This window comes from Salmo salar, unplaced genomic scaffold, assembly GCF_905237065.1.
Source record: "Salmo salar unplaced genomic scaffold, Ssal_v3.1, whole genome shotgun sequence".
NCBI classification, from domain to species: Eukaryota; Metazoa; Chordata; class Actinopteri; order Salmoniformes; family Salmonidae; genus Salmo; species Salmo salar.
Genome location: NW_025549383.1, coordinates 109,287 through 127,500, shown reverse-complemented (window position 1 = coordinate 127,500; position 18,214 = coordinate 109,287).

Sequence of the window (18,214 nt, the reverse complement as noted above, 5' to 3'; positions counted from 1 at the left end):
TGTACAGCAAAATGGTACTTACAGAGTGACTCAAACATGATTTAGACCTTGTTTTTGAGAAACTGTTTATTTCTGTATTTCATGATTGCAACTTGCTGAAAAGTGTCAACAGTGTTTCTATCATCCTGATTAAGCAATACAGCAAAAATGGTTCTTACAGAGTGCATCAAAAATGATTTAGACCTTGTTTGTGAAAAACTATTTATTTCTGTATTTCATGATTGCAACTTGCTGAAAAGTGTTAACAGGGTTCCTTTCATTGAGTTTAAACAGTACAGCAAAATGGTACTTTCAGAGTGACCTTGTTTTGAGAAATTGTTTATTTCTTTATTACATCATTGCAACTTGCTGAAAAGTGTCAACAGTGTTCTTATCATCCTGATTAAGCAGTTCAACAAACATGGTACTTACAGAGTGACCTTGTTTTTGAGAAACGGTTAATTTCTGTATTACATGATTGCAACTTGCTGAAAAGTGTCAACAGTGTTCCTATCATCCTGATTAAGCAATACAGCAAAAAATGGTTCTTACAGAGTGCATCAAACATGATTTAGACCTTGTTTGTGAAACACTATTTATATCTGTATTTCATGATTGCAACTTGCTGAAAAGTGTCAACAATGTTCCTTTCATCGAGCTTAAACAGTACAGCAAAATGGTACTTACAGAGTGACTCAAACATGATTTAGACCTTGTTTATGAAAAACTGTTTATTTCTGTATTTCATAATTGCAACTTGCTGAAAAGTGTCAACAGTGTTCCTATCATCTGGATTAAGCTGTACGGCAACAATGACTACAGAGTGTCTCAAACATGATTTAGACCTTGTTCATGAAAAACTGTTTATTTCTGTATTTCATGATTGCAACTTGCTGAAAAGAGTCAACAGTTTTCAAATCATCTGGATTAAGCAGTACGGCAACAATGGTTCTTACAGAGTGTCTCAAACATGATTTAGACCTTGTTTTTGAAAAACTGTTTATTTCTGTATTTCATGATTGCAACTTGCTGAAAAGAGTCAACAGTTTTCCTATCATCTGGATTAAGCAGTACGGAAAAAATGGTTCTTACAGAGTGACTCAAACATGATTTAGACCTTGTTTATGAAAAACTGTTTATTTCTGTATTTCATAATTACAACTTGCTGAAAAGTGTCAACAGTGTTCCTATCATCAGGATTAAGCTGTACGGCAAAATGTACTTACAGAGTGGCTCAAACATGATTTAGACCTTGTTTTTGAAAAACTGTTTATTTCTGTATTTCATAATTGCAACTGGCTGAAAAGTGTCAACAGTGTTCCTATCATCGGATTTTAAACAGTACAGCAAAATGGTACTTACAGAGTGACTCAAACATGATTTAGACCTTGTTTTTGAAAAACTGTTTATTTCTGTATTTCATGATTGCAACTTGCTGAAAAGTGTCAACAGTGTTCCTATCATCTGGATTAAGCAGTACGGAAAAAATGATACAGAGTGGCTCAAACATGATTTAGACCTTGTTTATGAAAAACTGTTTATTTCTGTATTTCATGATTGCAACTTGCTGAAAAGTGTCAACAGTGTTCCTATCATCTGGATTAAGCTGTAAAGCAAAATGGTACTTACAGAGTGACTCAAACATGATTTAGACCTTGTTTATGAAAAACTGTTTATTTCTGTATTTCATGATTGCAACTTGCTGAAAAGTGTCAACAGTGTTCTTATCATCTGGATTAAGCAGTACGGCAACAATGATACAGAGTGTCTCAAACATGATTTAGACCTTGTTCATGAAAAACTGTTTATTTCTGTATTTCATGATTGCAACTTGCTGAAAAGTGTCAACAGTGTTCCTATCATCTGGATTAAGCTGTAAAGCAAAATGGTACTTACAGAGTGACTCAAACATGATTTAGACCTTGTTTTGGAAAAACTGTTTATTTCTGTATTTCATAACTGCAACTTGCTGAAAAGTGTCAACAGTGTTCCTATCATCAATTTTAAACAGCACAGCAAAATGGTACTTACAGAGTGACTCAAACATGAATTAGATCTTGTTTTGGAAAAACTGTTTATTTCTGTATTTCATGATTGCAACTTGCTGAAACGTGTCAACATTTTTCCTATCATCAGGATTAAGCTGTACAGCAAAATGGTACTTACAGAGTGACTCAAACATGATTTAGACCTTGTTTTTGAAAAACTGTTTATTTCTGTATTTCATGATTGCAACTGGTTGAAAAGTGTCAACAATGTTCCTATCATCGATTTTAAACAGTACAGCAAAATGGTACTTACAGAGTGACTCAAACATGATTTAGACCTTGTTTTTGAAAAACTGTTTATTTCTGTATTTCATGATTGCAACTTGCTAAAAAGTGTCAACAGTGTTCCTATCATCAATTTTAAACAGCACAGCAAAATGGTACTTACAGAGTGACTCAAACATGAATTAGATCTTTTTTATGAAAAACTGTTTATTTCTGTATTTCATGATTGCAACTTGCTGAAACGTGTCAACAGTGTTCCTATCATCTGGATTAAGCAGTACGGCAACAATGGTACTTACAGAGTGACTCAACCATGATTTAGACCTTGTTTGTGAAAAACTATTTATATCTGTATTTCATGATTGCAACTTGCTGAAAAGTGTCAACAATGTTCCTTTCATTGAGCTTAAACAGTACAGCAAAATGGTACTTACAGAGTGACTCAAACATGACTTTACACCTTGTTTTTGAAAAACTGTTTATTTCTGTATTTCATGATTGCAACTTGCTGAAAAGTGTTAACAGGGTTCCTTTCATTGAGTTTAAACAGTACAGCAAAATGGTACTTTCAGAGTGAACTTGTTTTTGAGAAACTATTTATTTCTGTATTACATGATTTCAACTTGCTGAAAAGTGTCAACAGTGTTTCTATCATCCTGATTAAGCAATACAGCAAAAATGGTTCTTACAGAGTGCATCAAAAATGATTTAGACCTTGTTTGTGAAAAACTATTTATTTCTGTATTTTATGATTGCAACTTGCTGAAAAGTGTTAACAGGGTTCCTTTCATTGAGTTTAAACAGTACAGCAAAATGGTACTTTCAGAGTGACCTTGTTTTGAGAAATTGTTTATTTCTTTATTACATCATTGCAACTTGCTGAAAAGTGTCAACAGTGTTCTTATCATCCTGATTAAGCAGTTCAACAAACATGGTACTTACAGAGTGACCTTGTTTTTGAGAAACGGTTAATTTCTGTATTACATGATTGCAACTTGCTGAAAAGTGTCAACAGTGTTCCTATCATCCTGATTAAGCAATACAGCAAAAAATGGTTCTTACAGAGTGCATCAAACATGATTTAGACCTTGTTTGTGAAACACTATTTATATCTGTATTTCATGATTGCAACTTGCTGAAAAGTGTCAACAATGTTCCTTTCATCGAGCTTAAACAGTACAGCAAAATGGTACTTACAGAGTGACTCAAACATGATTTAGACCTTGTTTATGAAAAACTGTTTATTTCTGTATTTCATAATTGCAACTTGCTGAAAAGTGTCAACAGTGTTCCTATCATCAGGAGTAAGCTGTACAGCAAAATGGTACTTACAGAGTGACTCAAACATGATTTAGACCTTGTTTTTGAAAAACTGTTTATTTCTGTATTTCATGATTGCAACTTGCTGAAAAGTGTCAACAGTGTTCCTATCATCTGGATTAAGCAGTACGGCAACAATGATACAGAGTGTCTCAAACATGATTTAGACCTTGTTCATGAAAAACTGTTTATTTCTGTATTTCATGATTGCAACTTGCTGAAAAGAGTCAACAGTTTTCAAATCATCTGGATTAAGCAGTACGGCAACAATGGTTCTTACAGAGTGACTCAAACATGATTTAGACCTTGTTTTTGAAAAACTGTTTATTTCTGTATTTCATGATTGCAACTTGCTGAAAAGTGTCAACAGTGTTCCTATCATCTGGATTAAGCAGTACGGAAAAAATGATACAGAGTGGCTCAAACATGATTTAGACCTTGTTTATGAAAAACTGTTTATTTCTGTATTTCATAATTACAACTTGCTGAAAAGTGTCAACAGTGTTCCTATCATCAGGAGTAAGCTGTACAGCAAAATGGTACTTACAGAGTGACTCAAACATGATTTAGACCTTGTTTTTGAAAAACTGTTTATTTCTGTATTTCATGATTGCAACTGGTTGAAAAGTGTCAACAATGTTCCTATCATCGATTTTAAACAGTACAGCAAAATGGTACTTACAGAGTGACTCAAACATGATTTAGACCTTGTTTTTGAAAAACTGTTTATTTCTGTATTTCATGATTGCAACTGGTTGAAAAGTGTCAACAATGTTCCTATCATCGATTTTAAACAGTACAGCAAAATGGTACTTACAGAGTGACTCAAACACGATTTAGACCTTGTTTTTGAAAAACTGTTTATTTCTGTATTTCATGATTGCAACTTTCTGAAAAGTTTCAACAGTGTTCCTATCATCTGGATTAAGCAGTACGGAAAAAATGATACAGAGTGGCTCAAACATGATTTAGACCTTGTTTATGAAAAACTGTTTATTTCTGTATTTCATGATTGCAACTTGCTGAAAAGTGTCAACAGTGTTCCTATCATCGATTTTAAACAGTACAGCAAAATGGTACTTACAGAGTGACTCAAACACGATTTAGACCTTGTTTTTGAAAAACTGTTTATTTCTGTATTTCACGATTGCAACTTGCTGAAAAGTGTCAACAGTGTTCCTATCATCTGGATTAAGCAGTACGGAAAAAATGATACAGAGTGGCTCAAACATGATTTAGACCTTGTTCATGAAAAACTGTTTATTTCTGTATTTCATGATTGCAACTTGCTGAAAAGAGTCAACAGTTTTCAAATCATCTGGATTAAGCAGTACGGCAACAATGGTTCTTACAGAGTGACTCAAACATGATTTAGACCTTGTTTTTGAAAAACTGTTTATTTCTGTATTTCATGATTGCAACTTGCTGAAAAGTGTCAACAGTGTTCCTATCATCTGGATTAAGCAGTACGGAAAAAATGATACAGAGTGGCTCAAACATGATTTAGACCTTGTTTATGAAAAACTGTTTATTTCTGTATTTCATAATTACAACTTGCTGAAAAGTGTCAACAGTGTTCCTATCATCAGGAGTAAGCTGTACAGCAAAATGGTACTTACAGAGTGACTCAAACATGATTTAGACCTTGTTTTTGAAAAACTGTTTATTTCTGTATTTCATGATTGCAACTGGTTGAAAAGTGTCAACAATGTTCCTATCATCGATTTTAAACAGTACAGCAAAATGGTACTTACAGAGTGACTCAAACATGATTTAGACCTTGTTTTTGAAAAACTGTTTATTTCTGTATTTCATGATTGCAACTGGTTGAAAAGTGTCAACAATGTTCCTATCATCGATTTTAAACAGTACAGCAAAATGGTACTTACAGAGTGACTCAAACACGATTTAGACCTTGTTTTTGAAAAACTGTTTATTTCTGTATTTCATGATTGCAACTTGCTGAAAAGTTTCAACAGTGTTCCTATCATCTGGATTAAGCAGTACGGAAAAAATGATACAGAGTGGCTCAAACATGATTTAGACCTTGTTTATGAAAAACTGTTTATTTCTGTATTTCATGATTGCAACTTGCTGAAAAGTGTCAACAGTGTTCCTATCATCGATTTTAAACAGTACAGCAAAATGGTACTTACAGAGTGACTCAAACACGATTTAGACCTTGTTTTTGAAAAACTGTTTATTTCTGTATTTCATGATTGCAACTTGCTGAAAAGTTTCAACAGTGTTCCTATCATCTGGATTAAGCAGTACGGAAAAAATGATACAGAGTGGCTCAAACATGATTTAGACCTTGTTTATGAAAAACTGTTTATTTCTGTATTTCATGATTGCAACTTGCTGAAAAGTGTCAACAGTGTTCCTATCATCTGGATTAAGCTGTAAAGCAAAATGGTACTTACAGAGTGACTCAAACATGATTTAGACCTTGTTTTGGAAAAACTGTTTATTTCTGTATTTCATAACTGCAACTTGCTGAAAAGTGTCAACAGTGTTCCTATCATCAATTTTAAACAGCACAGCAAAATGGTACTTACAGAGTGACTCAAACATGAATTAGATCTTGTTTTGGAAAAACTGTTTATTTCTGTATTTCATGATTGCAACTTGCTGAAACGTGTCAACATTTTTCCTATCATCAGGATTAAGCTGTACAGCAAAATGGTACTTACAGAGTGACTCAAACATGATTTAGACCTTGTTTTTGAAAAACTGTTTATTTCTGTATTTCATGATTGCAACTGGTTGAAAAGTGTCAACAATGTTCCTATCATCGATTTTAAACAGTACAGCAAAATGGTACTTACAGAGTGACTCAAACATGATTTAGACCTTGTTTTTGAAAAACTGTTTATTTCTGTATTTCATGATTGCAACTTGCTGAAAAGTGTCAACAGTGTTCCTATCATCAATTTTAAACAGCACAGCAAAATGGTACTTACAGAGTGACTCAAACATGAATTAGATCTTTTTTATGAAAAACTGTTTATTTCTGTATTTCATGATTGCAACTTGCTGAAACGTGTCAACAGTGTTCCTATCATCTGGATTAAGCAGTACGGCAACAATGGTACTTACAGAGTGACTCAACCATGATTTAGACCTTGTTTGTGAAAAACTATTTATATCTGTATTTCATGATTGCAACTTGCTGAAAAGTGTCAACAATGTTCCTTTCATTGAGCTTAAACAGTACAGCAAAATGGTACTTACAGAGTGACTCAAACATGACTTTACACCTTGTTTTTGAAAAACTGTTTATTTCTGTATTTCATGATTGCAACTTGCTGAAAAGTGTTAACAGGGTTCCTTTCATTGAGTTTAAACAGTACAGCAAAATGGTACTTTCAGAGTGACCTTGTTTTTGAGAAACTATTTATTTCTGTATTACATGATTGCAACTTGCTGAAAAGTGTCAACAGTGTTTCTATCATCCTGATTAAGCAATACAGCAAAAATGGTTCTTACAGAGTGCATCAAAAATGATTTAGACCTTGTTTGTGAAAAACTATTTATTTCTGTATTTCATGATTGCAACTTGCTGAAAAGTGTTAACAGGGTTCCTTTCATTGAGTTTAAACAGTACAGCAAAATGGTACTTTCAGAGTGACCTTGTTTTGAGAAATTGTTTATTTCTTTATTACATCATTGCAACTTGCTGAAAAGTGTCAACAGTGTTCTTATCATCCTGATTAAGCAGTTCAACAAACATGGTACTTACAGAGTGACCTTGTTTTTGAGAAACGGTTAATTTCTGTATTACATGATTGCAACTTGCTGAAAAGTGTCAACAGTGTTCCTATCATCCTGATTAAGCAATACAGCAAAAAATGGTTCTTACAGAGTGCATCAAACATGATTTAGACCTTGTTTGTGAAACACAATTTATATCTGTATTTCATGATTGCAACTTGCTGAAAAGTGTCAACAATGTTCCTTTCATCGAGCTTAAACAGTACAGCAAAATGGTACTTACAGAGTGACTCAAACATGATTTAGACCTTGTTTATGAAAAACTGTTTATTTCTGTATTTCATAATTGCAACTTGCTGAAAAGTGTCAACAGTGTTCCTATCATCTGGATTAAGCAGTACGGCAACAATGATACAGAGTGTCTCAAACATGATTTAGACCTTGTTCATGAAAAACTGTTTATTTCTGTATTTCATGATTGCAACTTGCTGAAAAGAGTCAACAGTTTTCAAATCATCTGGATTAAGCAGTACGGCAACAATGGTTCTTACAGAGTGACTCAAACATGATTTAGACCTTGTTTTTGAAAAACTGTTTATTTCTGTATTTCATGATTGCAACTGGTTGAAAAGTGTCAACAATGTTCCTATCATCGATTTTAAACAGTACAGCAAAATGGTACTTACAGAGTGACTCAAACATGATTTAGACCTTGTTTTTGAAAAACTGTTTATTTCTGTATTTCATGATTGCAACTGGTTGAAAAGTGTCAACAATGTTCCTATCATCGATTTTAAACAGTACAGCAAAATGGTACTTACAGAGTGACTCAAACACGATTTAGACCTTGTTTTTGAAAAACTGTTTATTTCTGTATTTCATGATTGCAACTTGCTGAAAAGTGTCAACAGTGTTCCTATCATCTGGATTAAGCAGTACGGAAAAAATGGTACTTACAGAGTGACTCAACCATGATTTAGACCTTGTTTGTGAAAAACTATTTATATCTGTATTTCATGATTGCAACTTGCTGAAAAGTGTCAACAATGTTCCTTTCATTGAGCTTAAACAGTACAGCAAAATGGTACTTACAGAGTGACTCAAACATGACTTTACACCTTGTTTTTGAAAAACTGTTTATTTCTGTATTTCATGATTGCAACTTGCTGAAAAGTGTTAACAGGGTTCCTTTCATTGAGTTTAAACAGTACAGCAAAATGGTACTTTCAGAGTGAACTTGTTTTTGAGAAACTATTTATTTCTGTATTACATGATTGCAACTTGCTGAAAAGTGTCAACAGTGTTTCTATCATCCTGATTAAGCAATACAGCAAAAATGGTTCTTACAGAGTGCATCAAAAATGATTTAGACCTTGTTTGTGAAAAACTATTTATTTCTGTATTTTATGATTGCAACTTGCTGAAAAGTGTTAACAGGGTTCCTTTCATTGAGTTTAAACAGTACAGCAAAATGGTACTTTCAGAGTGACCTTGTTTTGAGAAATTGTTTATTTCTTTATTACATCATTGCAACTTGCTGAAAAGTGTCAACAGTGTTCTTATCATCCTGATTAAGCAGTTCAACAAACATGGTACTTACAGAGTGACCTTGTTTTTGAGAAACGGTTAATTTCTGTATTACATGATTGCAACTTGCTGAAAAGTGTCAACAGTGTTCCTATCATCCTGATTAAGCAATACAGCAAAAAATGGTTCTTACAGAGTGCATCAAACATGATTTAGACCTTGTTTGTGAAACACTATTTATATCTGTATTTCATGATTGCAACTTGCTGAAAAGTGTCAACAATGTTCCTTTCATCGAGCTTAAACAGTACAGCAAAATGGTACTTACAGAGTGACTCAAACATGATTTAGACCTTGTTTATGAAAAACTGTTTATTTCTGTATTTCATAATTGCAACTTGCTGAAAAGTGTCAACAGTGTTCCTATCATCTGGATTAAGCTGTACGGCAAAATGGTACTTACAGAGTGACTCAAACATGATTTAGACCTTGTTTTTGAAAAACTGTTTATTTCTGTATTTCATGATTGCAACTTGCTGAAAAGTGTCAACAGTGTTCCTATCATCTGGATTAAGCAGTACGGCAACAATGATACAGAGTGACTCAAACATGATTTAGACCTTGTTCATGAAAAACTGTTTATTTCTGTATTTCATGATTGCAACTTGCTGAAAAGTGTCAACAGTGTTCCTATCATCTGGATTAAGCAGTACGGCAACAATGGTTCTTACAGAGTGACTCAAACATGATTTAGACCTTGTTTTTGAAAAACTGTTTATTTCTGTATTTCATGATTGCAACTTGCTGAAAAGTGTCAACAATGTTCCTATCATCGATTTTAAACAGTACAGCAAAATGGTACTTACAGAGTGACTCAAACATGATTTAGACCTTGTTTTTGAAAAACTGTTTATTTCTGTATTTCATGATTGCAACTGGTTGAAAAGTGTCAACAATGTTCCTATCATCGATTTTAAACAGTACAGCAAAATGGTACTTACAGAGTGACTCAAACACGATTTAGACCTTGTTTTTGAAAAACTGTTTATTTCTGTATTTCATGATTGCAACTTTCTGAAAAGTTTCAACAGTGTTCCTATCATCTGGATTAAGCAGTACGGAAAAAATGATACAGAGTGGCTCAAACATGATTTAGACCTTGTTTATGAAAAACTGTTTATTTCTGTATTTCATGATTGCAACTTGCTGAAAAGTGTCAACAGTGTTCCTATCATCGATTTTAAACAGTACAGCAAAATGGTACTTACAGAGTGACTCAAACACGATTTAGACCTTGTTTTTGAAAAACTGTTTATTTCTGTATTTCATGATTGCAACTTGCTGAAAAGTGTCAACAGTGTTCCTATCATCTGGATTAAGCAGTACGGAAAAAATGATACAGAGTGGCTCAAACATGATTTAGACCTTGTTCATGAAAAACTGTTTATTTCTGTATTTCATGATTGCAACTTGCTGAAAAGAGTCAACAGTTTTCAAATCATCTGGATTAAGCAGTACGGCAACAATGGTTCTTACAGAGTGACTCAAACATGATTTAGACCTTGTTTTTGAAAAACTGTTTATTTCTGTATTTCATGATTGCAACTTGCTGAAAAGTGTCAACAGTGTTCCTATCATCTGGATTAAGCAGTACGGAAAAAATGATACAGAGTGGCTCAAACATGATTTAGACCTTGTTTATGAAAAACTGTTTATTTCTGTATTTCATAATTACAACTTGCTGAAAAGTGTCAACAGTGTTCCTATCATCAGGAGTAAGCTGTACAGCAAAATGGTACTTACAGAGTGACTCAAACATGATTTAGACCTTGTTTTTGAAAAACTGTTTATTTCTGTATTTCATGATTGCAACTGGTTGAAAAGTGTCAACAATGTTCCTATCATCGATTTTAAACAGTACAGCAAAATGGTACTTACAGAGTGACTCAAACATGATTTAGACCTTGTTTTTGAAAAACTGTTTATTTCTGTATTTCATGATTGCAACTGGTTGAAAAGTGTCAACAATGTTCCTATCATCGATTTTAAACAGTACAGCAAAATGGTACTTACAGAGTGACTCAAACACGATTTAGACCTTGTTTTTGAAAAACTGTTTATTTCTGTATTTCATGATTGCAACTTGCTGAAAAGTTTCAACAGTGTTCCTATCATCTGGATTAAGCAGTACGGAAAAAATGATACAGAGTGGCTCAAACATGATTTAGACCTTGTTTATGAAAAACTGTTTATTTCTGTATTTCATGATTGCAACTTGCTGAAAAGTGTCAACAGTGTTCCTATCATCGATTTTAAACAGTACAGCAAAATGGTACTTACAGAGTGACTCAAACACGATTTAGACCTTGTTTTTGAAAAACTGTTTATTTCTGTATTTCATGATTGCAACTTGCTGAAAAGTTTCAACAGTGTTCCTATCATCTGGATTAAGCAGTACGGAAAAAATGATACAGAGTGGCTCAAACATGATTTAGACCTTGTTTATGAAAAACTGTTTATTTCTGTATTTCATGATTGCAACTTGCTGAAAAGTGTCAACAGTGTTCCTATCATCTGGATTAAGCTGTAAAGCAAAATGGTACTTACAGAGTGACTCAAACATGATTTAGACCTTGTTTTGGAAAAACTGTTTATTTCTGTATTTCATAACTGCAACTTGCTGAAAAGTGTCAACAGTGTTCCTATCATCAATTTTAAACAGCACAGCAAAATGGTACTTACAGAGTGACTCAAACATGATTTAGACCTTGTTTTGGAAAAACTGTTTATTTCTGTATTTCATGATTGCAACTGGCTGAAACGTGTCAACATTGTTCCTATCATCAGGATTTAAGCTGTACAGCAAAATGGTACTTACAGAGTGACTCAAACATGATTTAGACCTTGTTTTTGAAAAACTGTTTATTTCTGTATTTCATGATTGCAACTGGTTGAAAAGTGTCAACAGTGTTCCTATCATCGATTTTAAACAGCACAGCAAAATGGTACTTACAGAGTGACTCAAACATGAATTAGACCTTGTTTATGAAAAACTGTTTATTTCTGTATTTCATGATTGCAACTTGCTGAAAAGTGTCAACAGTGTTCCTATCATCTGGATTAAGCAGTACGGCAACAATGGTACTTACAGAGTGACTCAACCATGATTTAGACCTTGTTTGTGAAAAACTATTTATATCTGTATTTCATGATTGCAACTTGCTGAAAAGTGTCAACAATGTTCCTTTCATTGAGCTTAAACAGTACAGCAAAATGGTACTTACAGAGTGACTCAAACATGACTTTACACCTTGTTTTTGAAAAACTGTTTATTTCTGTATTTCATGATTGCAACTTGCTGAAAAGTGTTAACAGGGTTCCTTTCATTGAGTTTAAACAGTACAGCAAAATGGTACTTTCAGAGTGACCTTGTTTTTGAGAAACTATTTATTTCTGTATTACATGATTGCAACTTGCTGAAAAGTGTCAACAGTGTTTCTATCATCCTGATTAAGCAATACAGCAAAAATGGTTCTTACAGAGTGCATCAAAAATGATTTAGACCTTGTTTGTGAAAAACTATTTATTTCTGTATTTCATGATTGCAACTTGCTGAAAAGTGTTAACAGGGTTCCTTTCATTGAGTTTAAACAGTACAGCAAAATGGTACTTTCAGAGTGACCTTGTTTTGAGAAATTGTTTATTTCTTTATTACATCATTGCAACTTGCTGAAAAGTGTCAACAGTGTTCTTATCATCCTGATTAAGCAGTTCAACAAACATGGTACTTACAGAGTGACCTTGTTTTTGAGAAACGGTTAATTTCTGTATTACATGATTGCAACTTGCTGAAAAGTGTCAACAGTGTTCCTATCATCCTGATTAAGCAATACAGCAAAAAATGGTTCTTACAGAGTGCATCAAACATGATTTAGACCTTGTTTGTGAAACACAATTTATATCTGTATTTCATGATTGCAACTTGCTGAAAAGTGTCAACAATGTTCCTTTCATCGAGCTTAAACAGTACAGCAAAATGGTACTTACAGAGTGACTCAAACATGATTTAGACCTTGTTTATGAAAAACTGTTTATTTCTGTATTTCATAATTGCAACTTGCTGAAAAGTGTCAACAGTGTTCCTATCATCTGGATTAAGCAGTACGGCAACAATGATACAGAGTGTCTCAAACATGATTTAGACCTTGTTCATGAAAAACTGTTTATTTCTGTATTTCATGATTGCAACTTGCTGAAAAGAGTCAACAGTTTTCAAATCATCTGGATTAAGCAGTACGGCAACAATGGTTCTTACAGAGTGACTCAAACATGATTTAGACCTTGTTTTTGAAAAACTGTTTATTTCTGTATTTCATGATTGCAACTGGTTGAAAAGTGTCAACAATGTTCCTATCATCGATTTTAAACAGTACAGCAAAATGGTACTTACAGAGTGACTCAAACATGATTTAGACCTTGTTTTTGAAAAACTGTTTATTTCTGTATTTCATGATTGCAACTGGTTGAAAAGTGTCAACAATGTTCCTATCATCGATTTTAAACAGTACAGCAAAATGGTACTTACAGAGTGACTCAAACACGATTTAGACCTTGTTTTTGAAAAACTGTTTATTTCTGTATTTCATGATTGCAACTTGCTGAAAAGTGTCAACAGTGTTCCTATCATCTGGATTAAGCAGTACGGAAAAAATGATACAGAGTGGCTCAAACATGATTTAGACCTTGTTTATGAAAAACTGTTTATTTCTGTATTTCATGATTGCAACTTGCTGAAAAGTGTCAACAGTGTTCCTATCATCTGGATTAAGCAGTACGGCAACAATGGTACTTACAGATTGACTCAACCATGATTTAGACCTTGTTTTGGAAAAACTGTTTATTTCTGTATTTCATGATTGCAACTTGCTGAAAAGTGTCAACAGTGTTCCTATCATATGGATTAAGCTGTAAAGCAAAATGGTACTTACAGAGTGACTCAAACATGATTTAGACCTTGTTTATGAAAAACTGTTTATTTCTGTATTTCATGATTGCAACTTGCTGAAAAGTGTCAACAGTGTTCCTATCATCTGGATTAAGCAGTACGGCAACAATGATACAGAGTGTCTCAAACATGATTTAGACCTTGTTCATGAAAAACTGTTTATTTCTGTATTTCATGATTGCAACTTGCTGAAAAGTGTCAACAGTGTTCCTATCATCTGGATTAAGCTGTAAAGCAAAATGGTACTTACAGAGTGACTCAAACATGATTTAGACCTTGTTTATGAAAAACTGTTTATTTCTGTATTTCATGATTGCAACTTGCTGAAAAGTTTCAACAATGTTCCTATCATCGATTTTAAACAGTACAGCAAAATGGTACTTACAGAGTGACTCAAACATGATTTAGACCTTGTTTTTGAAAAACTGTTTATTTCTGTATTTCATGATTGCAACTGGTTGAAAAGTGTCAACAATGTTCCTATCATCGATTTTAAACAGTACAGCAAAATGGTACTTACAGAGTGACTCAAACACGATTTAGACCTTGTTTTTGAAAAACTGTTTATTTCTGTATTTCATGATTGCAACTTGCTGAAAAGTGTCAACAGTGTTCCTATCATCTGGATTAAGCAGTACGGAAAAAATGATACAGAGTGGCTCAAACATGATTTAGACCTTGTTTATGAAAAACTGTTTATTTCTGTATTTCATGATTGCAACTTGCTGAAAAGTGTCAACAGTGTTCCTATCATCTGGATTAAGCAGTACGGCAACAATGGTACTTACAGATTGACTCAACCATGATTTAGACCTTGTTTTGGAAAAACTGTTTATTTCTGTATTTCATGATTGCAACTTGCTGAAAAGTGTCAACAGTGTTCCTATCATCTGGATTAAGCTGTAAAGCAAAATGGTACTTACAGAGTGACTCAAACATGATTTAGACCTTGTTTATGAAAAACTGTTTATTTCTGTATTTCATGATTGCAACTTGCTGAAAAGTGTCAACAGTGTTCCTATCATCTGGATTAAGCAGTACGGCAACAATGATACAGAGTGTCTCAAACATGATTTAGACCTTGTTCATGAAAAACTGTTTATTTCTGTATTTCATGATTGCAACTTGCTGAAAAGTGTCAACAGTGTTCCTATCATCTGGATTAAGCTGTAAAGCAAAATGGTACTTACAGAGTGACTCAAACATGATTTAGACCTTGTTTTGGAAAAACTGTTTATTTCTGTATTTCATAACTGCAACTTGCTGAAAAGTGTCAACAGTGTTCCTATCATCAATTTTAAACAGCACAGCAAAATGGTACTTACAGAGTGACTCAAACATGATTTAGACCTTGTTTTTGAAAAACTGTTTATTTCTGTATTTCATGATTGCAACTTGCTGAAAAGTGTCAACAGTGTTCCTATCATCAATTTTAAACAGCACAGCAAAATGGTACTTACAGAGTGACTCAAACATGAATTAGATCTTTTTTATGAAAAACTGTTTATTTCTGTATTTCATGATTGCAACTTGCTGAAACGTGTCAACAGTGTTCCTATCATCTGGATTAAGCAGTACGGCAACAATGGTACTTACAGAGTGACTCAACCATGATTTAGACCTTGTTTGTGAAAAACTATTTATATCTGTATTTCATGATTGCAACTTGCTGAAAAGTGTCAACAATGTTCCTTTCATTGAGCTTAAACAGTACAGCAAAATGGTACTTACAGAGTGACTCAAACATGACTTTACACCTTGTTTTTGAAAAACTGTTTATTTCTGTATTTCATGATTGCAACTTGCTGAAAAGTGTTAACAGGGTTCCTTTCATTGAGTTTAAACAGTACAGCAAAATGGTACTTTCAGAGTGACCTTGTTTTTGAGAAACTATTTATTTCTGTATTACATGATTGCAACTTGCTGAAAAGTGTCAACAGTGTTTCTATCATCCTGATTAAGCAATACAGCAAAAATGGTTCTTACAGAGTGCATCAAAAATGATTTAGACCTTGTTTGTGAAAAACTATTTATTTCTGTATTTCATGATTGCAACTTGCTGAAAAGTGTCAACAGTGTTCCTATCATCTGGATTAAGCTGTAAAGCAAAATGGTACTTACAGAGTGACTCAAACATGATTTAGACCTTGTTTATGAAAAACTGTTTATTTCTGTATTTCATGATTGCAACTTGCTGAAAAGTGTCAACAGTGTTCCTATCATCTGGATGAAGCAGTACGGCAACAATGATACAGAGTGTCTCAAACATGATTTAGACCTTGTTCATGAAAAACTGTTTATTTCTGTATTTCATGATTGCAACTTGCTGAAAAGTGTCAACAGTGTTCCTATCATCTGGATTAAGCTGTAAAGCAAAATGGTACTTACAGAGTGACTCAAACATGATTTAGACCTTGTTTATGAAAAACTGTTTATTTCTGTATTTCATGATTGCAACTTGCTGAAAAGTTTCAACAATGTTCCTATCATCGATTTTAAACAGTACAGCAAAATGGTACTTACAGAGTGACTCAAACATGATTTAGACCTTGTTTTTGAAAAACTGTTTATTTCTGTATTTCATGATTGCAACTGGTTGAAAAGTGTCAACAATGTTCCTATCATCGATTTTAAACAGTACAGCAAAATGGTACTTACAGAGTGACTCAAACACGATTTAGACCTTGTTTTTGAAAAACTGTTTATTTCTGTATTTCATGATTGCAACTTGCTGAAAAGTGTCAACAGTGTTCCTATCATCTGGATTAAGCAGTACGGAAAAAATGATACAGAGTGGCTCAAACATGATTTAGACCTTGTTTATGAAAAACTGTTTATTTCTGTATTTCATGATTGCAACTTGCTGAAAAGTGTCAACAGTGTTCCTATCATCTGGATTAAGCAGTACGGCAACAATGGTACTTACAGATTGACTCAACCATGATTTAGACCTTGTTTTGGAAAAACTGTTTATTTCTGTATTTCATGATTGCAACTTGCTGAAAAGTGTCAACAGTGTTCCTATCATCTGGATTAAGCTGTAAAGCAAAATGGTACTTACAGAGTGACTCAAACATGATTTAGACCTTGTTTATGAAAAACTGTTTATTTCTGTATTTCATGATTGCAACTTGCTGAAAAGTGTCAACAGTGTTCCTATCATCTGGATTAAGCAGTACGGCAACAATGATACAGAGTGTCTCAAACATGATTTAGACCTTGTTCATGAAAAACTGTTTATTTCTGTATTTCATGATTGCAACTTGCTGAAAAGTGTCAACAGTGTTCCTGTCATCTGGATTAAGCTGTAAAGCAAAATGGTACTTACAGAGTGACTCAAACATGATTTAGACCTTGTTTTGGAAAAACTGTTTATTTCTGTATTTCATAACTGCAACTTGCTGAAAAGTGTCAACAGTGTTCCTATCATCAATTTTAAACAGCACAGCAAAATGGTACTTACAGAGTGACTCAAACATGAATTAGATCTTGTTTTGGAAAAACTGTTTATTTCTGTATTTCATGATTGCAACTTGCTGAAACGTGTCAACATTTTTCCTATCATCAGGATTAAGCTGTACAGCAAAATGGTACTTACAGAGTGACTCAAACATGATTTAGACCTTGTTTTTGAAAAACTGTTTATTTCTGTATTTCATGATTGCAACTGGTTGAAAAGTGTCAACAATGTTCCTATCATCGATTTTAAACAGTACAGCAAAATGGTACTTACAGAGTGACTCAAACATGATTTAGACCTTGTTTTTGAAAAACTGTTTATTTCTGTATTTCATGATTGCAACTTGCTGAAAAGTGTCAACAGTGTTCCTATCATCAATTTTAAACAGCACAGCAAAATGGTACTTACAGAGTGACTCAAACATGAATTAGATCTTTTTTATGAAAAACTGTTTATTTCTGTATTTCATGATTGCAACTTGCTGAAACGTGTCAACAGTGTTCCTATCATCTGGATTAAGCAGTACGGCAACAATGGTACTTACAGAGTGACTCAACCATGATTTAGACCTTTTTTGGAAAAACTGTTTATTTCTGTATTTCATGATTGCAACTTGCTGAAAAGTGTCAACAGTGTTCCTATCATCAGGATTAAGCAGTACGGAAAAAATGATACAGAGTGGCTCAAACATGATTTAGACCTTGTTTATGAAAAACTGTTTATTTCTGTATTTCATAATTACAACTTGCTGAAAAGTGTCAACAGTGTTCCTATCATCAGGAGTAAGCTGTACAGCAAAATGGTACTTACAGAGTGACTCAAACATGATTTAGACCTTGTTTTTGAAAAACTGTTTATTTCTGTATTTCATGATTGCAACTGGTTGAAAAGTGTCAACAATGTTCCTATCATCGATTTTAAACAGTACAGCAAAAT